The following is a 20,939-nucleotide window of genomic DNA, read 5'->3' as shown; positions in this document are numbered from 1 at the left end:
TCTTTATCTGGTTTTGGTATCAGGGTGATCTCTGGCCTCAAATGAACTTGGAAGTTTTCCTTCCTCTGGTGTTTAAGAATGGGTGTTAGGGGCGCCTGGGGGGCTCAGTCAGTGAAGCGTCCGACTTTGGCTCAGGTCATGATCGCACGGTCTGTGAGTTCGAGCCCTGTGTCGGGCTCTGTGCTGACAGCTCAGAGCCTGGAGACTGCTTTGGATTCTGTGTCTCCCCTACTCTCTGCCCTTCCCCTGCTCATGCTCTGTCTCTGTTTCTCAACAATAAACAAACATTTAAAAAATTTTAAAAGAACACGTGCTAACTCTTCTTTTAAATGTTTGGTCGAATTTGCCTGTGAACAGGTCCTGAATTCCTGTTTTTTTGGGGAGGTTTTTGATTACTGATTCAGTTTCACTGCTGGTTAGCAAGTTCTTTCTTGCCCCCTGAAACATCTCTCTGAGATAAAGGCAAAGTCTAGAGAGTCAGTGAAGAAAATTAGGGGTGCTGATAACTTTCTCTGCCTTGATTCAGAGGCCCTTAATTTCCCATCAGCATCAGAAATTGTTTTGAGGCACTTGTCTGCAGCGGGCTCTGAGCTACCTGTCCCCCTCATTTCTCCTGCACAATGTGCCACTGGGCTTTGGGAAAGCCTTTTCTGGGTTTTTCTTTCTCCGCTTGTAAAATGGGCACGTGGGTCTTTACCTGCCCTACCGCATAAAGCTGTTATTAGGTTACCTGGAACGCGCTCCAGTGCTCTGAGCTTTTTACAAAAAAAATTGTTTCCCTGTTTTCCTGTCGTACAAATTCTTGCGGGCTTGATACAAAAAAAAAAAAAAATGCATTCCCTCAGACATTTGTATTCAGTATTACTGAGCCCTTTGAAGCAGCCGTCAGCCTCACATAGCATGCGAAGATGCTTCTGGTGGCGTGGAAAATACCACCTTGGAAGCCAGAGAAATAAATGTCGGCATCAAGGGTATTGTTGTTGTTTTTAAGGAGAGAAAAATCTGTCTGTCGCATGCTGCAAATAAACACCAGTAAGGTGACAATTTGTCACAAGAGGATCGATCACATTTAGTTAGAGTAACCTGTACAGGGAGTCAAGATCCACATGCTTAGGGCTGCCGCACAGCATTTGGAACCCTGGAGGAGAAGTCAGTGTCTACAGACGTGATCGTGACAGTATTTACAGAGTAAAGGCAAGGCAAGACATGCTAGGGGTGTGTGTGTGTGTGTGTGTGTGTGTGTGTGTGTGTGTATGTGTGCACGCGTGTGCGTGTGTGTGTGATTTTTTTCTTTAGTCTTCCCAAGGAATAACGAATTCACTAATAAACCTATTACACAACCAATCCGAATGAATACATACCTGCTGATACAAATTAGCAACAATAGTTGTTTACCTGTGTCTAGACCTTTACAGGTTACAAAGCATCTCAGGGTTTCTGCCAACAATTGAGTACACGAGAATTGATTTACGCGGTGATTTTTACCAATAGCCTAGCGGTCCTCACTCAGCCTTAGATACTCCAGAAGTGCTCTTGGTCTCTCTCTTTTTTTTTTTTAATTTTATTTTTTATTTTTTAAAATTTACATCCAAATTAGTTAGCATAGAGTGCAACCATGATTTCAGGAGTAGATTCCTTAGTGCCCCTGACCCATGTAGCCCATCCCCCCTCCCACAACCCCTCCAGTAACCCTGTTTGTCCTCCATATTTAAGAGTCTCTTCTGTTTTGTCCCCCTCCCTGTTTAATAATAATAAAAACTATATTATTTTAGTTTCCCTTCCCTTATGTTCATCTGTTTTGTCTCTTAAAGTCCTCATATGAGTGAAGTCATGTGATATTTGTCTTTCTCTTAGTAATTTCACTTAGCATAATACCCTCCAGTTCCATCCATGTAGTTGCAAATGGCAAGATTTCATCCTTTTTGCTTGCCGAGCAATACTCCATTGTATATATAAACCACATCTTCTTTATCCATTCATCCATCGATGGACATTTGGGCTCCTTCCATACTTTGGCTATTGTGGATAGTGCTGCTATAAACCTGGGGGTGCATGTGTCCCTTCGAAACAGCACACCTGTATCCCATGGATAAATGCCTAGTAGTGCCATTGCTGGGTCATAGGATAGTTCTATTTTTAGTTTTTTGAGGAACCTCCATACTGTTTTCCATGGTGGCTGCACCAGCTTGCATTCCCATGGTCTCTATCTCTGTTGACTCAAACCTTTCCAGAAGAATATTGGACTAGCTTTCAAAGTTCCCAGTTGTCTCATGATTGTAGAGCCTGCATTTCTGACAACCCTGGAGTCAGTTCAGAATTAAACCCGCTGCTGTATCTCTCTTCCGACACAGGATGTGGAAAGCTCTCTGGCTGCAGGCAGGACCTTGCACTTGCCCATGTGTTTGGGCCCTGAGTATATACGAGTTTCCAGCTAGCGATGAGGCGCCCTTCTGTGGACGTGTTCAAAGACAGGTATGCCATCCGCTTAGAGGTGATTACAGACAGGTATGAAAGATTGTCCTAGAGAACTATTCTATCGTACAGCTTGACTGGTTGCCCATCAACCTGTTCTCTTCCTAGGTGTCAAACCAAGTACCCTTCCCAACCTCCCTCGAGGCTTTCAACTTCTTTTTTATGAAGTCATTGAGATTTCTGGGTTTATTTGTTTTAGCAGCTAGCAGTTATTACCTTGCCTAATCTGAGAACCTTTAAGGTTCCATCTAATCCTGAGATTCTTGGATTCTAAACCTTGAGAGACAACGCTGTGTTATGATTACCTGTCCCTCTCTCACCACTTACAATTGATCCTTCCTGTGTTTTCTCTCCTTCTGGTTTTCCACAGGATTTCCATTCCTTTTTTTTTTTTTTTTTAGTTTGTTTATTTATTTTGAGAGAGACAGAGACAGCGCAAGTGGGGGAGGGGCAGAGAGAGAGGGAGAGAGAGAAAATCCCAAGCAGGCTCCGTGCTGCCAACACAGAGCCCAATGTGGGGCTCGAACTCACAAAACTGTGAGATCATGACCTGAGCCAAAACCAAGAGTCAGATGCTTAACTGACTGAGCCACCCAGGCGCCCCCGCTATTACTTTTGATCCTTATTGGGCTTTGGATTCACTCATGGGCAGGGAACTGGCTAGTGTTAGTAACCGGGCTCAAAAGCAAGCATGCTTCCCGGACACATTCAGCCTGCTGCTGGGTAGCTGAGTACATGAGGCAAAGCCACGCATGGAAACAAGGGTGACACAGCCCCAGGATGTGGTAATGACAGATGACATTGGATGAAGATTGGGCAAGGGTGGTGGAATCAGTGGGACCACAGTGCCTGCCACGGGAGGCACCTGCAGACGCCCGCTGGCCTCTGCTTTCCCGAACAACAGCACTGAAGCGGAGTTCTAGGGGCGCCTGCGGGGCTCAGTCAGTTGAGCGTCCTACTTCGGCTCAGGTCATGATCTCGCGGTCAGTGAGTTCGAGCCCCGCCTCAGGCTCTGTGCTGACAGCTCGGAGCCTGGAGCCTGCTTCAGATTCTGTGTCTCCCTCTCTCTCTGCCCACCCCCCCCCCCCCCCCGCCCACTCACACTCTGCCTCTCTCTCTCTCAAAAATAAATAGCCATTAAAAAAATTTTTTTGAAGCAGAGTTCTAGTTCCCTACACATCCACTTGCTGAGAAGCCAAGTAAGCAAGCACTAAATGACTCTAACGTTCCCTCCGGCATTTCCAAGTGGGTCCCTAATACCTTGTACAATCGTTAACTAATTAATAGAAGTGGAAGGTTCAGAACTTGGGAGAAGGACTTAATGAAAATTGTTTTGAATGGTAACTAATTATTGATAAGCCAAGGGAATCAGATCTAATTAGCATGAACCTCTTCCTGAGAAATCGGGTGTCGGGGTTTAGAACCAGTTTGCGGAGGGCTAGCTTTCCAAGGGAAAATCATCTCAAAGTGCGTTTTAATGAAAATTTCTGTTTTTGTTTTGCAGCCTTTAAAAAAATCATCATCATCATCATCATCAGATTTAGAATCTGAATGAAGGTGAGCATTCTGGCTTAAGAGATGGAAACCCTTGACCAACACCCCGATTCTTATTTTTAATGTATATAATAGAGTGTGATGAATAAGCCTGCTCAGCCTTTCATCCAGGGTGGTGTGTGTGTGTGTGTGTGTGTGTGTGTGTGTGTGTGTGTGAGGGAGAGGGAGGGAGGTAGAGATTTTATTTAAGACTTAGATACAATCATTTTTAATCACATAATATTTGTCAATTACCCAATCAACGCGTGATCATGTTCTAATACACAAATATGAATAGTGGAGTACTTTATTTAAAAGTGTGCATTGTTGGGGCGCCTCGGTGGCTCAGTCGGTTAAGCGGCCGACTTTGGCTCAGGTCATGATCTCACAGTCTCTGAGTTCGAGCCCCGGGTCAGGTTCTCTGCTGTCAGCTCAGAGCCTAGAGACTTCTTTGGATTCTGTGTCTCCCTCTCTTTCTGCCTCTCTCTCTCTCTCTCTCTCTCTCTCAAAAAGAAAGAAACATTAAAAAAAACTTTTAAGTGTGCATTGTTTGAGGGGTGTCTGGATGGCTCAGTTGGTTAAGCGTTTGACTCTTGGTTTTGGCTCAGGTCTCACGGTTTGTGAGTTTGAACCCCGTGTCGGGCTCTGGGCTGACAGTGTGGAACCTGCTTGGGATTCTCTCTCTGTCCCTCTCTGCCCCTCCCTGGCTCTCTCTTGCTCCCTCTCAAAATAAATAAATAAACTGAAGCACCTGGGTGGCTTAGTCGGTTAAGCGCCGACTTCAGCTCAGGTCATGATCTTGCGGTTTGTGAGTTCAAGCCCCGCGTCGGGCTCTGTGCTGACGGCTCAGAGCCTGGAGCCTGCTTCGGATTCTGGGTCTCCCTCTCTCTCTCTGCCCCTCCCCCACTCAGGCTCTGTCTCTCTCTGTCTCTCAAAAATGAATAAACGCTAAAAAATTTTTTTAAATAAATAAATAAATAAATAAATAAACTTAAAAAAAAGTCTGCATTGTTCGAATATATTTATTCACCTGAAGCTTTTTAATAAAGTGCTTCCTATGTGGAATTCGATTATTTTAATTAGCCCTGAAGGTGAGGCAGTTACTGGACTGTGACATATAGTATTTGAAGGTTTTTTCTCCCTCTTCATTTACTTTCTGATGTTGCATAAGCTACTCACAAATATCAGTTGCTGTTGACATCCAAACCAATAAATATATTTAGCACAACACAGCAGAGGCTGAAGCTTTTAATTAACCTTCAGGGACTGTTCTGAGATCACAGGTGTAAAAAGAAAAAAAAAATTAGAGGCAGGAAGTTCCCCGAGAAAGGTAACACATCCATTTTCTCCTGACTTTGGGGCATGTCACCACAGGGCAGGGCGACCTCTGACCCACCAATGTAAGGCAGTAGATGACAATGGGAAAAAAAACCCCATGCAATGACCCTGCCCTGCTAAAAAGAACAGTAACATCCCCAAACTGTGTCAGCGTGATTAGTTTAGAATTCCAAAAACCCACAAGCCCCCTGCAAAGTTATGAGTTGTGCCACGTTCCCTCCTTCTTTCTGACACCTTCTCTTCATTCGGGTTCCCTTCCTCCCCTGCCCCAGGACCTGGTGCCCCCTTGCTGCTCCCTCCCTTCCCGGGGTGTGAAGAGGGCGCCCTGCCCTTGCAGGCGGCCCATAAACCCTCCCCCTCCCTCCCCTCCCCGGGCCCAGGCCCACCTGTTGGCTCACCCGTCCCTTGTACACCATCTAGACTCCTCTGCCTGCCTATGTCAGATGCAAAACAAACCACAAGGTAGGTTGAATGTGGAAAGCTTAATATAAAGATGTATTAACTACAACAGGGGAGGAAGTCACGCGGAGGTAAAGAAACCCCTGCAAAACACCATAAGGCTAGTGGAGAGCACCGGTGGAAGAGCCGGGAAGGGGACCCCTCTCTTAGGCTGCGCTTCTGACGGTGCCGGAGAGGGTGCAGTCGCAACCTTCTGGGTGGGCAAGAAGGAGACACCCGTCCGCGGTGGAGGTGGGTGGAGGTCGGCAGGACAGCTCACAGAAGGCAGAGGGGCGTCAGAAGCCTGCTCTCCAGCCGGGCAGTGCAAGGATTGGGGTGCTGGGTGCTACATCAGGAGCTCTGTGGCCAGGTGGTCACCATGGGCAACCAAGGGGCTGGGGCTGGGTGGAGGCTGCTGGGTGTAGGACTGGGGCCAGCCACTGGGAGCCAGGCAGCCCCAGAGGAGATGAGACAGCAGCAGACGAGGAACCACAAAGAGAAGCTCCTTCCTCCTGCTGGACCCAGAGCTCTGTGCTGACACAGCTTGCGTTTGCTGCGAATGAGAGCTGCTTACAGCTCCTTTATCACAGAGCAGTTGAAGAAGCGAGGCGTTGAGGCTGAGAGCAACAGATCAACAGCCGGCCCCTGACCTTGACTGCTCCCCAGTCTGGCTTATGTGGCTTTACGAATTCTATTTCCCAGCACACACCCTCCAACTTTTCAGTTGGGCTGCTTAATCGTCTCTGTCCAAGTGCTGATCTTTCTGGCCTACGGGGAGTGTTCTTCCTTCTCTCTTCTGACCAAACTCTACCCATTCCGTAGGTCTGGCTCAAGACCCTGCCAGGCAGCCATGAACCGTCTCCTAACTATTCTGTTGTAGGTCAGTCAGTTTTGCCACATCTGATTCTTGTCATTTCCTGATTACCTCCCCAGTAAGACTGTAAGCTCTTTGAGAACAAGGACATTGTCTCTCTGGCCCATTTTCTATGGCGCCTGAAATAATGCCTTGTCCTCATAGACCCCTAATTGATATTATGCTGTGATTGATTGATGACCTGGAAATTTCAGGGTTGGGGATCTAGTCAGGGAATGCTTGGAGGTCTCTGGAAAAAAATTCAGCCTCCACTCCTTTCTGTCCTCATCCCCAGATGAGGATCTGAGTCTGAGTGCTTATAAGAGATTGAGAGCCTCCTTGACATGCAGCCTTACTTCTTTTCTTCCTGGAATTAGGAAATACCATCATGGCAACCCACCCAGCTGCTAACAGCATGTAACTTCCTCGGTAATTCCATGTACCGAGGGAAGGAGATGTAATGAGGTCACATTACAACGAAAATGATTTTTCATACTTTGACCTGAGTCTGGTTGCGAAAGAATGCCTTCCTCTCTTTATCGCTTTTAAGAAACAGAGTTGCTTTCATAATAGAGACTTATTTCTTAAGATGAAATACTAGAGATCATAAAGAGGTGGACAAAGAGAATGACCCGAGTGCTTTATAAGGGACACTTCATTGGATCGATGCTGTTTTGTGTCTTACTACTTTGTGTTTTCCCAAATGGCCAGTAAGTGATTCTCGAATCACTGTGATCTTAGCCTCAATAGCCAGGGCTAGGCTATATCAAAAGCTTTGGCCTGTGCAATGAGTCACTTGTTGTTTACCAAGCAAGGCTCTTCTGTCACTTTCCTTTTATATCTGAGCGCCATCTTCCCTGACTACCTCCTCCTACCATTAGACTGAGCTGATTGTCTTCTTTTGTATTTTCTTAGCATTAAAAAAAGAGAGAGAGAATACACATCACTACGTACGGTAATTGTTAGTTAATCCCTTGTCATTCTGGAATGTGCTGTCTTTAGCTCCATATCCCCAGGATGTAAACCAGTGACTTACACATAGGAAATACTCAATAAATATGACTTGAATGAACGGATGGTTGGTTGAATGATGAAGCAGTCTTGCTGCTTTGGGTGGCAAACATCAATCACCCAATTTGACCTCTTTTAACCACACAAGAACATTTTTCAGCTCGTGTAGTCAGGAAGATCAAAGGGTATGGCTTCTGGCTTCAGGTAGGAGTGGACCCAGGGATTCAAATTCTGTCATCAGGACTCTTTCCTTCTTTCAGTATATCTTGCTTTCTGCTGACATACAAATTTACCTCATTCTCAATGAAGATCTCTCCATACCGCCTGCCTAAATAAATAAACAAACACGTAGACAAATCCACTGAAGGTTCTAGCTCAGGGTTTCTCACTGTGGAGGTATGGACAGTTTGGAACTGGTAATCCTTTGTCGTGTGGGACTCTCCCATGCATTGCGGGACAGTTACCACCTCTAGCTTCCAGCCGTCAAATGACACGAGGGATTCCATAAAATGTGACCTATTAAATATGTTCCCCCTTTCCCACTTTCAAATACTTCTTAGGGAGATAATAGGGCCTCTGGTTGAGATTCCAAAGAAGATGGCTTGACTCCCTGTCACCTGTTTTCCATATTAGTTCTTGAGAAGGATTCTGATTGGCTCTGCTTAGGTTGTGTTTCTTCCCCTGGACCAGTCACGGTGTTTGATGTATTGAGGAGTTTGGTATAATCTGATTGGCCAAGACATGAGTTACCTACTGGTGCACAGCAGATTATTCCAACCCTTAGCAGCTTCAAGCATTTGTGATCTCAAGTGATTTCGGTGGGACAGGAATCTGGGAGCAGCTTGGTAGGGTGGTTCTGACTCTGGGCCTCTCACAAGGAGGCAGTCAAGCTGTTGTCTTCCCAAGGCTCTTGGGGGGTTGGTGGATCCACTTCCGAGGGCACCCATGTGGTTGCTTGTAGGCCTCAGTTTCTTACTGGCTGTGGGTTCGCTGACCGAATGGCCTCTCCATAGGCTGCATGAATGTCCTTTCCAAAGACAGCTGGTTTCACAGAGTGACTGATTGGAGAAAGAAGAGGAGAGGAAAGGAAGGGAGGTGAAGGGAAAGGGAGGGAGGGGAGGGGAGAGCCCAGTATCACACCGCAGTCTTTTATAACCTAATCTTGGGAGTGACACACCATCCTTTCTGCCCTATTCTGTTGGTCACACAGACCAGCTCTGGTACGCCGTGCCTGAGTCTACACCAGGGTATGAGCCCAGGAAGCAGGATCATTGGAGACCATTTGGAAGCTGCCTTCCTCTTCCTCAGACAACGAGGGTGCAGGGTGCGGACCACGCTCATTCCTGTGCCTGGAAGGCAGGATGACAGGAATGCCAGCCCTGGGGGATAGCTCAGCAGGCCGGGAGCTGCATTTCTCAAAAGGAAGTCCTGCGGTGTAGACAAAAAGTAGATAGATGGCTGCTACAAATGAATATTTAAATTCCCTGCGTCACCAACTCACTCAAGGCCGCACAGGGGCAGGTCTGGTGAAAACAGGGCTATGAATTATTTCTCTCTCTCTAGATCACCCCTTGTCCCTTAAGAACATTTTTTTTTCCTGCTGCAGACTGATGTTTCCCGGTCAGCATTTATTTACGCGAAGGCGCTCACAAGCGATTCAACTGCTGATTTATAAGTAGGGCTTGTAGGTCTTGGGAGTAGACCAATATTTGAGTGTGCGTCTCTTATGTAAATTGTTCTGGCCGCTACTTACTTGTTTCTCCAAAGTTCTCCTTTCTCTGGTGCTCTTTAATTCTTTTGAGTTATAGCAGAGAGAAAGCATCGGCTATCTCCTCCTGGTGGGTTTCCACCAGGAAGAGGTAGGGTGAGGGACTGGAGCAGCGCCGGGAACAGGTGCCGCTGCACCCACTACGAGACACGAGGTGACTCTCCACAACTAGGCATTTGGATCCTGTGCCGTTAGGATAGGTTTCCTGTAGGTGCGTTCCCCCCAGAGACTGCGTGGACTAAGTGAATGCCGTTTTCTCATTAGGGATTAATGGCGTCCGGAGGCAAGGTGATTTCTGAGACTTCGAGACTTCGGTCTTTGGTTGGAGTACCGCCAGCAGCTGAGCCATCCCGACACCCCACTGCTCTCAGGAACGAGAAGCCACTAATTGCCTTCTCGTCGCCCCGCCAGGAAGAAGCCTACCAGGTATCCTAGAACCCGTCCCAGACAGCCGATGGAAGCTTTGGCTCCCCCTCTCTCCAAGCTTTTGGAAAGTAATCGTAGCCCTGCAGAAAATGAGTGGCTCCTTTTTGAGATGGATTGAGAAGAAGCCTTGCTGAGGTTTAATCGCGTAAACGGAGGCACGGCTTTCCCGCGCTCTCTCAACCGATGGAAACAAAGATGCTAAGTGTGAGGCTCTGTGTTCACTTACGCTTGATTTTGTGTAAACCCTGCATATCACACGGGGTACCTACCCATGGACAGCGAATGAGGAAGAAGATGCCTCCGACTTGGGGCAGCTCAGTAGATCACCAAGCAGAGACCAGCAATTGTCAGGTCTCCGCATGGGGCATCTAGAAGACAGGCAAATTCACGCAGCCCGGCCAAAGGGTGCGGATTTACGCGCCGGCCTTTTCAGCTGGTCTTCAAAACTGATTAAACGTTTGAAAGTGACACTCCTCCACGTTTCGTTTGTTCCTGATGATTCTCACTCCTTGAACTGTCCAGGCAGCTCAACAGAGAAGGGTAGAGAAGGTGAAGAAAACTACCATCGTCGGTAGATGCACGCTGTTCCCCTGCACAGGCGAAAAGGGAGAGAAGGGCAGAGCCACGTGGATTAAATTGGCTGTGTTATGCTGGGTCTCACCAGGCTGGATGTTTTCGGTTTACATCTGCAATACCCGGAATACAGCAGATCCCCCCTTATCCACCGAGGATACGTTTTAGGACCCTGAGTGGGTGCCTGAAATGGTGGCGAGCAAAATCACAGGTAGAGGGAGGGTCTCCTGTATTTGGGTGACAAGTTATCCATGGCTAGCTGCAGTCAAAAAATGAGGGTCATGCCCAGGGGTACTGAGAGAAGTTTCAGTCAACCTTGATATCCTCGCTGGAGGAATGAATGGGATATGTGGGGCCCCTATCCGTGTCCGTGTTTCTCTCCTTACACGTAGGTGATGGCTGTTCTGCTGTCCCATGTTCCTGGCCCTGGTCCTCCCACTCCCGAGTGACCAACTGGCAGGGCTTGGATAGAAAGGAGTGGGAGGCCGATAGTTAAAGGTAGGGTCTCTGGCTCTGGACATAGGCAGTCCTGGGTTGTTATTATTATTATTATTTAATTTAAATTGAAGTTAGTAACCACACAGTATAGTCTTGGCTTCAGGAGTAGAACCCAGTGATTCATCTCTTACAAGTGATACCCAGCGCTCATCCCCAAAAGTGCCCTCCTCAATGCCCATCACCCATCTAGCCCATCCCCCCAGCCACCTCCCTTCCAGTAACCCTCAATTTGTTCTCTGCATTTAAGAGTCTAATGGTTTGCCTCCCTCTCTGTTTGTATCTTATTTTTCCTCCCCTTCCCCTATGTTCATCTGTTGTTTCTTAAATTCCACATATGAGTGAAATCATATGATATCTGTCTTTCTCTGTCTTATTTTGCTTAGCATGACACCCTCTAGTTCCATCCATGTTGTTGCAAATGGTAAGATTTCATTCTTTTTTTTTTTTAATTAAAAAAAAATTTATTTGTTTTTGGGAGACAGAGAGACAGAGCGCAAGCAGGGGAGGGGCAGAGGGAGAGGGAAACACAGAATCCGAAGCAGGCTCCAGGCTCTGAGCTCCGAGCTGTCAGCACAGAGCCTGACGTGGGGCTCGAACCCACAAAGCGTGAGATCACGACCTGGGCCGAAGTCAGACGCTTAACCGACTGAGCCACCCAAGCACCCCAGATTTCATTCTTTTTCTTTTTTTATCATTGAGTAGTATTCCATTATTATGTATGTATATATACACGTGTACGTACATACACGTATATACATTACATCTTCTTTATCCCCTCATCAGTAGATGGACATTTGGGCTCTTTCGGTAATTTGGCTACTGTTGATAGGGCTACTATAAATATTGGGGTGCATGTACCCCTTCAAATCAGCATTTTTGTATCCTTGGGATAAATACCTAGTCGTACAATTGCTGGGTCATACAGCAATTCTATTTCTAATTTTTTGAGGAACCTCCATACTGTTTCCCAGAATGGCTGCACCAGTTTGCATTCCCACCAGGAAAGCACAAGAGATCCTCTCTCTCCTCATCCTCGCCAACATCTGTCGTTGCCTGAGTTGTTCATGTGAGCCATTCTGACAGGTGTGAGGTGGTATCTCATTGTGGTTTTGACTTGTATTTCCCTGATGAGGAGTGATGTTGAGCATTGTTTCCTGTGTCTCTTGGCCATCTGGATGTCTTCTTTGGAGAAGTGTCTATTCATGTTTCCCGCCCATGTCTTCACTGGATTATTTGTTTTTTGGTGTTCGATTTAGTAAGTTCTTTCTAGATTTTGGATACTAACCCTTTATCCGCTATGTTATTTGAAAATATCTTCTCCATTCTATTTGTTGTTTCCTTCGCTGTGCAGAAGCTTTTTATCTTGATGAGGTCCCGATAGTTCATTTTTGCTTTTATTTCCCTTGCCTCCAGAGACATGTCAAGTAAGAAGTTGCCGCGGCTGAGGTCAAAGAGGTTGTTGCCTGTTTTCTCCTGTAGGATTTTGTTTCCTGTCTCACATTGAGGTCTTTCATCCATTTTGAGTTTATTTTTGTGTCTGGTGTAAGAAAGTGGCCCAGGTTCATTCTTCTGCATGTCGCTGTCCAGTTTTCCCAGCACCACTTGCTGAAGAGACTGTCTTTATTCCATTGGATATTCTTTCCTGCTTTGTCAAAGATGAGTTGGCCATACGTTTGTGGGTCCATTTCTGGGTTCTCTATTCTATTCCTTCGATCAATGTGTCTGTTTTTGTGCCAATACCATAGAAAGTCCTGGGTTCTACTTCTACTGGCTACGTGAGCTGGCACGAGTTACCTAACCTCGCTGGACTCTGTTTTCTTATGCTAACAATGGAGACAACCGTGGTACCTCTTTAACCCAGGGGGCTGCAGTGAGGACTAAGTCAGGGGATGCCGTGAATAGCATAGCTCAGGAAGGATCTACACTTCTAGCACCTGGTGCGATTCTCCTCATAACACTGCCTTCCACATCCCCAGGGGCTCCGGAGGACAGGGTGGCTGAGCAGGAGGGCCCTTAACTGCTTACAGGGCCCCCTTCCCTCCTTAGCTCTTAGGGCTCAAAATCCAGCCTCGCTGCTGTTGTTCAATCAGTCTTTGTAGGTTTTCTTTCCGGGAGGAGGAGTTTGGGATGTCCCATGGCCTCATCTTAGGGAGTCGGGGGGACCTCTGCCACAGCTTTTGGAACCACCTACCACTGGCAGTTTTACTGGAAAAACTGCCACATGATCTTCCTGACAAGGTTTGCTTCAGTGAAGCTTCGTAAGGCTGAAGGCAGACAATTTAGGCCACCTTTTGAGCAGGTGGGGTTTTTTTCATTAAATCAAAATGTATTTATTTTTTTATTTTACGAAAGAGAGGCTAATACTTGTGAAATGCAGCCTGTAAGGAGTAAGCAAAATACTTCTGTGTTTACTAAGCCTCGCGTTCATTAATTTCCTACTCGGATTTTTTTTCCCCCTTTTTTAATTTGGAAAAATAATTGTGTTCATTTCTTCCTCCCTGGGAGACCTTAAAGGACCTTAATATTGGGTCCTCTGCTGTTTCTCTTCTTCCTAAAGCTCTGCTTCAATCACATCAAAACATTGCAGTCTCGGCTTTAAAACCCAGTTAGGAATGAAATAGGGCCAGAGTCAGGGACCTGCCTTCTCACTGCCTGGGGCCCCACAGATTAGGGCAGGCTTTACCTTAAACACCCAAATATTGGCACTGAGTGTTTTAGGCACAGAGCCTGGCACCACACGTGGGCCCGCGTCCAGTCCTGGCCCTGCCACACGGGAGCCCCAGTGTCCAACTGAGCGCACCTGCGACCTGGCTGACCGGGGGCGGGGGAACCCAGAGAACAGGCACACGGCCATTGCCTGCAGGAGAGGTGCAGGCATGAAACCAAGGCCATTGGAAACGCATTCCCAACAGCTGTTGGGAGTGAGGACCCCCGAAAATCGAGGAACGGTTGAGCGGCATAGTGGGGACTCCTTCTCTGGATGCTGAAGGTCCAGTAAATCCCTTGAAAGAAGTGTTTGGGGAGCTCTTCCTTTGCAATCATATTTGAGACTGAACTGGGGGGAAATCGGAGGCTGGGGAAGTGAAGGAATTGATTAGCATCGCAGAGCAGTCCGTAGGCCGTTGGCAGGCCTGTCTGTAGGTGCTTTGGCGGAGAGAGCCGGGGTCCGGCCGGCCAGGCCTGGCCCCGCAGCCACGCACCTAGCGGCCCAGCAGCTGGTGGCCCAGGTGCTGGGGGAGGCCGCGGTCCTCCAGAGTCTGCAGCATCCGGGGCCTTTGGAGCCCAGCACCCCGGACCCTGCTGAGAGGCCGACCCCAGCCTCCCCATCCACTCCCCCAGGCCCCAGAGCGGCCCTTTCCATCCACCCCTTGGCTTGCTCCCGCCCCATCTCTTCTGCCCTCTCCCATCGAGCAGAAGCTTCTGCTCCACCTTGCCTTCCCTGGGTAGCCAGCCACTGCGTTCTGGAAGCTGTGTGAAGGAAGCTTGCATGCGGCTTAGGACCTTTCCCAGGCAGGACGCTGGCCCCGCGCCTGTAATCAAAGACGGGTTCCCATAGGGTTGTTGAATCCTGTCTACTTACTGATGGGCCTGGACTAAAGCTTTACCCAGGACTGAAGCTTAGCCATTGTTTAGGTCTTTCCGCTTCTGGAACATTTTCCTTCACTTCCTTCAGACAATGTCTAAATGACGCCACCCACTGGAGCAGTCCGGTCTCTGGCCCCGGCTAGGGTGAGCAAATGAATGATAGTGAGGGTAGCTTCTGGCGCCCACCCCGGGCATTTAATTCACTCGGGCGTCAGTGAGCTCACCTCTCAGGACCCGCACATTAGCGACCTCGAACTAATAACTTTCCTGGCAGAGGCAGAAGTGACAGCCCAGCTTGAACCATTAGGTCACTCTTGCCGGCGTAGACGGCCTCCGATGCTTTACCACTGCATCTGGACACATCCAGGGCGCTGTGCCCGGCCTGAACGTGCCGAACAGTCTGGCCCCTGCTGCCTTTCCAGCTTCTTTCCCCCACCCCACCCGCCTACCCCACCTGCATGGAGCCTGTGTTCTAAGAACACTGTGATCACTCTGTCCACTTTCCCGGACACCTCTGCATTTTCCCACTTCTGTGCCCTAACTGAAGGCATTCATTCACTGGAATGCCCTTCCCCCTTCCCTACCTGTTGAAATCCCATTATTTTCCAGCGCACAACGCAAAAGCCATCTCCTTGAGAAAGCCTTCCGAGATTTCCCGAGCCAGAAGCGAATCTGGGCTTTGTTGTGGCCTCTTGGGCTCTCAGCTCCTTGTCCATTTCAGGGTCAATTACATCAGCCCTCACCTTTGGTGTGGGTCTTTAGCTTTCTGGACTGATTTTTGTTCCACAAACATCCCCGGAAGGTCTTTGAGTTCCAACTGCTGTGTTAGATGCTGGCTGAATAAGGATGAATAAGACTGAAAGTATCTCTGAGGAGGTAGAAAAATCCGGTGGACAGACAGGCAGGTCAACATCTCATTACAATGAAATGGGCTAAGACAGAGAAATAGGGTCCTGGGAGGACTCGGGGATGCACAAGGCCCAGAGCCTGGTGTATCCGAGGAATAGTTACTAGCCTCTGAGTGGCCAGAAAAGGGGCTCGTGTAAGGACCATGTTGGAAAAAGAAGCTAGAAAACCATGTGTGTGATGGTTTATTTTATGTGTGAACTTGGCTGGGCCATGGTACCCAGATATTTGATCAAACGTTGTTCTGCATGTTTTTTTTGTGAAGGTTTGTTTTAGATGAGATGAACATTTAAATCGGTGGACTTTGGGTAGAGCAGCATCGTGGGTGGGTCTCATCCAATCAGTTGAAGGCCTTAACGGCAGTAAGACTGGCCTTCCCCGAGGAGGAGGAAATTCTGCCAGAAGACTGCAACATCGCTTCTTCTCTGGGTCTCAACCTGCTGTCCTGTTCTGCAGATTTAGAGCTTGTCAGTCTCTGTATCCCCATGAGCCAGTTCCTTAAAATCTCTCCCTCTCTCCCTCTCTCTCTCCTTCTCTTTCCACGAATGCACGCGCGTGCACACACCTCCACCCTCCTGGTTCTGTTTCTCTGGAGAGCTGTGACACAATACTGATCCCCGATTGTGAAGGAAGCTGGCAAGCAAGCTGTTTCGCAGGCAGGAAGAAACCGCCGGAAGTCACTGAGCAGGGGAGTCACGGGTCAGAGCTGTATTAATAAAGTCCCTGTCTGGGCCCAAATGTAGCTGTTATTTTGGGGTACCCAGAGACCTTAGGGTGCCCCGCCCCTCCCTGGCAGCAGCGGGGTCCTGTCATGTCAGCCATCAGGAAGGAGTTCTTGTCACACTACCTGAGGCGCTTGGAAAGCTGTTACTTTCTTTCCATTCCCACAGACTCAGTTTGGACATTCATCAGCAGAAACCGCTGAGACCCTGTCCCGCCCCATCTCTCCTGCTCTCTCCCATCTAGCAGAGGCTTCTGCTCCACCTTGCCTTCCCTGGGTAGCCAGCCACTGCGTTCTGGAAGCTGTGTGAAGGAAGCTTGCATGCGGCTTAGGACCTTTCCCAGGCAGGACGCTGGCCCCGCGCCTGTAATCAAAGACAGGTTCACATAGGGTTGTTGAATCCTGTCTACTTACTGATGGGCCTGAGAAATAAGTGGCCCGCCCCCGGGGGAGGCTGGAGGAGCCAGGATATGGTTTATGGACTATAAGCTTTAGCACGGCCCTGCCTAGAGGGTGAGTAAGGGACTGGAACCCGAGGGGGGGTCAGCAGGGCCAAGGAGACGCTCACCTCCGTGGAGTGTATCTACGCTACAAGGGCACGCGGTGCTGAGACTTGAGGCAGCTGGAGTTTGCAGGAGCCCAGAAGTTCAGGGTCACGGGTTCCTCGTTTGGGGCTGCAACTTAATTCCACACCACACTGGCTCGTGTGGCTAAGGATGCTGATTTTTTTCCTGTTGCTCTGAGTTCAGGCTCCGGGGCTAGAGGGGTCCCGTAGGAGATGTGGCCGTGGGAGGCTGGAGAGGGTGAAGGCAGGGGAAGTGAGGCAGGGCTCTCAGTCCTGGTATCATGTCGACTTTCTTAAATTAGCTGTGGGGAGAGGAAATAAGAAAGCAGAGCCAGAAAGTCAGCAGTCAGGCTTTTCCACACCATCTGTGATGGGATACAGAAGGCTGCCAAGAAAATCTAGGCGCCAGAGCTAATTGGTAGAACTTGAGAGCAGAAGTCACACGCCATCCCACGAAGCCGAGAGGCTTTCCTTTTCTTTTTTCTGTTTCCTTTCCTTCCTTCCGTCTTCCTTCCTCCCCTCCCCTCCCCTCCCCTCCCTTTTCCCCTTCCGTGCTTTCTTTTTTAAACACGTAGCTCTGTGGAGCCTCAAAGTAATGACACTGCTAAGAAAAATACAGATCTGAAGATTTGGTATAATAAGAAAGCACGTCCACAAACGAGGGAACCAGGATTAAGCTGAGTCACGTTTGACAGTTTAACTCAAGGCGGTGCTAGTTCAGGGTGTAGGAGTTCGACTTCTAAAAACCTTGCTGCAAATTGGATTCCTAATTTGTAATAGCCTCCTCAGGGATACGGCTTTTCAGAGAAACTAATCACGATTGGACCGCTGCATGCATGCTTTAATTTCTTCATTTTATTACTCGTAACGCAGAATAGTTTAACTGTGGCTCCTGTGCGGTCTCGTCTGGCGTGACCAGACATCTGGTGTGGTAAGTGCTCCAAGCATGGAAGGGTTAAGGAGTCTTTAGGCGAGTGCTTGAAGCTTTTGATCCTATCAAGATACTTCGAAGGCCGTAGGGAGGGTTTGCGGTTGTCAGGGGTGGAATATTTCCATCTTTCCCCGAGCAGATGAGGGAAGCAGCCTGTGCAGTTGTACGACCTGAGCTGAGTCGACAGCCAGTGGTTTACAGAGCCAGCCTCTGACTAGGCGTGTGTGAGTCAGAAACCTGTCCTCTTTCTGCCACATCGTCTTCTTCCTGCTGCCTCTTCGCAGGCTAAGGGGCTGGTGGAGTTTGCGGCTGGGACAGTAAGGAAGCGACCCGAATGCCTGCTGGGGGCTCGGGGTTGGGGGTGGGCAGCACGGAGGTGGGGGGCATTGACCCTGATTGGCTTTGAGCACGTTTCTCGTTCCTTCATGCTTCTGCTTCTATGTACTCGGAAGTCTCGGCCGTGAGCCCTGCCCTGGCGACGTTGTGCCCAGGCACGGCATCCCCTGAGTATGACAGCTTACCTCGAAGCAAGGGCAGCCCATATGTGTTCTTTTTCTCCCGGTGCCTGTGCTCCTGTCTCAGGGCAGCCCGACAGCCCCACCTGATCCCCCGGCACCACCTCCAGGAGTCTGTTTTCGTCATCTTGCGCTTCCCGCTTCCACTGGTGCATGGCCAACACAGTGGCCTGCCCGAGGACGCACCGGCTTGTCACGGTGGAGTGGGCGGGCTCGCAAGTGTGGCCCCCGCTGCCTGGTCCAGGGGTCTTTCCTCCACCACCTTGGTGCTCAGAGGGGCATCTTCAAGGGGCCTCTCCTGTATCGGCTGTATAAGTACACCTTGCTTTTTTTTCCTCTAGTTGATCTGATCCCTTTTTGGCATTCTGTTGAGTGCGATTAAATATGACTTAAGTAGAATCATTGCCCAGGGAGTAGGAGACGGCTTGTTCCCTCACGGTTGATGCATCAAGTCCGTAACTGGTGTCCGCTTTGGCTGCATAGACTCTTGAGACGTTAAACATGAACAAAGACCATTGTTTCCTGTGACATGAAGACGCAGCCAGTACTGTGTTCCTATTTGTGGTCAAATGGGGTAAGTCCCGGGCTGAGAGCCAGAAAAGCTAGGTTCAAGTTCTAGCTGCTTGACTTTAGGTGGGTCCCGTAACTTGGTTATCCTCAGTTTCCCCCTGTGCACACTGGACGTGCCTAGTGGAGACTCCTGGCAGGCGGCTGTGAGAATTCAGATGAGGTCATTCTTTGAAAGAGCTCTTCACTCTACAAAAGCTCAGACAGATGTCAGGCACGGAAGGTTAAAAAATATTCCACATGGTTTCTCCTCCAGGATCTGCAGCCTGGAAGCTCAGTCCCTTTCATGCTGGCAGTGAGAACTTGTCGCTTGTACACTACACCAGGCCCCCAAATGTGACCTGAAGGTTTGCACACTCTCACCACACCCCCACCTCCATGAGAATCACCAACACAAGCGAAAAGGCTGATAGAATTGTGTTTCATTTCAAATGGTATAAAGGAAGGAAAAAAATGACTGCCTGCCTTAACACACTATTTTAAGCACGCTTTTCCTTCCTTCCTTCCTTCCTTCCTTCCTTCCTTCCTTCCTTCCTTCTTCCCTTCCTTCCTCCTTCCTTCCTCCTTCCTTCCTTCCTTCTTTCCTTCCTCCTTCCTTCCTTCCTTCCTTCCTTCCTTCCTTCCTTCCTCCTTCCTTCTTTCCTTCCTTCTTTCCTTCTTCCTTCCTTCCGTCTTCCTTCCGTCTTCCTTCCTTCCTTCCTTCCTTCCTTCCTTCCTTCCTTCCTTCTTCCACCATCCATCCATCCATCCATCCATGCTATTCCTTCCTCCCATCCATCCATCCATCCATCCATCGACTTTCATGGACCACCTGTTAGGCCAAAGTAAGCACACGGGGATATACAATTTATGAGGAGACAGTTTCTGTCTTAGTTGCTTGCTATAGTGAGGGACAAATGAGTAATCAAAAAACTAAAATGCTATACGACCAAGTTCTGTAAGTGATCAAGTCTTCTCTCTGTCTCCCTCCCTCCCGTCTCCCTTCTTTCCATCCCTTTATTCTTTGCATAGAACAGTGTGCTCCAGGGGAGTCTAGAGTCTCTTTTTTTCATTTTCTAAACAACAACAATAACAACAACAACAACAACAACAACAACAACACCTATATGTGAAGGAGCTTTGAAGCCTGTACGGTTTCTTTTTCTCCACAGAGAGAAGACAGACTTCTTCATTATGTGCAGAATAACACTTTAATGGACTTTTTCTTTATGAAACTCATAAATCCCAGATCATCTTCTGGAATAAAGAATCTGAATGTTTCCCATAATTAAAATGTCTTCACTGAGGGCAGAATTGCAAGTCTCAGATGATTTCCTTCTAGAAACAACTTTTTTCCGCCCTTCTGTGGAAGCCTCAGAAAAGACCCATCTGGACTCCAGGTTGGGAAGACATGGCCCTTTGGAAGCTGGGTTGGCCTTTTCACATGACCATGGGATAGGGCCTACGGAGAACGGCGTCCAATGGAAACCCAAGGAAGCCTTGGTGCATTGGCTCCAAGAGCAGCCGAAGCTTCTGTTATCCCCACACTTTCACCAAAACCTTGTTAATTATTATAATCTATATTTAGCATTAAGGGATGGTTCAGGGTTCAAGCTTGAGCAGAGCAGTTCTGGAAACAACAGAAACCCCGGAAAAGCTAGAGTCCGGTCCATGCGGGTGACTGGACGTGGGCCGGAGGAGCAGACAAGAACCAGACGGTGTCATTTGGGGCATCATAGAATACAGGCCTTGGACCACTGTCTTCAAGGTGTTATTGAGCATGTGACTCATGTAGGCTAGAGGGGTCTGGGGCACTTGGGTGTCAGGCAAATTTACCTAGCAATTCCTTATGCTTTTATATGCATGGCATCCCACCCTGGAGTCACTGGCTCAAATTCTTGGCTAAAGGACACACAGAACATTCTTCTTATTGCTCTGATTTCCCTCTCCCCAGCCAGGTTGAACCTCCCTGCAGGCACCTGTCGCCTAACACGGTTTCCATAAATACCTCTTGAAGAGCAGCCCAGGGCCTCGAGTCCTGTAACCCCTTTTCCACAAAGCCTTTTGGAGGCACAACAGAACTGTGGCTTAGAAACTTAGGATCATAAAGCCAGAGAATGCTAGATTCAACCCGTCAGGAATAGCTTGCTTGTCGTCAGGTCTAACCCCCTGAGGATCCACTTGTTCCTTGTTTTTCTTTTCTTTTTTTCTATTTTTTTTTACGTTTTATTTATTTATTTATTTATGTATTTAATTTTAT

At 48.4% G+C, this 20,939-nt stretch overlaps 1 long non-coding RNA gene across 1 annotated transcript; it reads left to right on the top strand.

Moving 5' to 3' along the window:
• Positions 1-2,254: 2,254 nt before the first annotated feature.
• Positions 2,255-20,895, top strand: LOC144616258 (uncharacterized). Its single transcript, XR_013555388.2, has 4 exons — positions 2,255-2,472; positions 3,977-4,029; positions 9,678-10,623; positions 19,852-20,895. It is a non-coding gene; the product is annotated as an uncharacterized LOC144616258 (long non-coding RNA).
• The last annotated feature ends 44 nt before the right edge of the window (positions 20,896-20,939 follow it).

This window comes from Panthera onca, chromosome B2 (assembly GCF_046562875.1).
Source record: "Panthera onca isolate mPanOnc1 chromosome B2, mPanOnc1 haplotype 2, whole genome shotgun sequence".
Taxonomy (NCBI): domain Eukaryota; kingdom Metazoa; phylum Chordata; class Mammalia; order Carnivora; family Felidae; genus Panthera; species Panthera onca.
The sequence above is the reverse complement of the archived record's forward strand: the minus strand, read 5'-3'. Positions and strand labels throughout refer to the sequence as shown.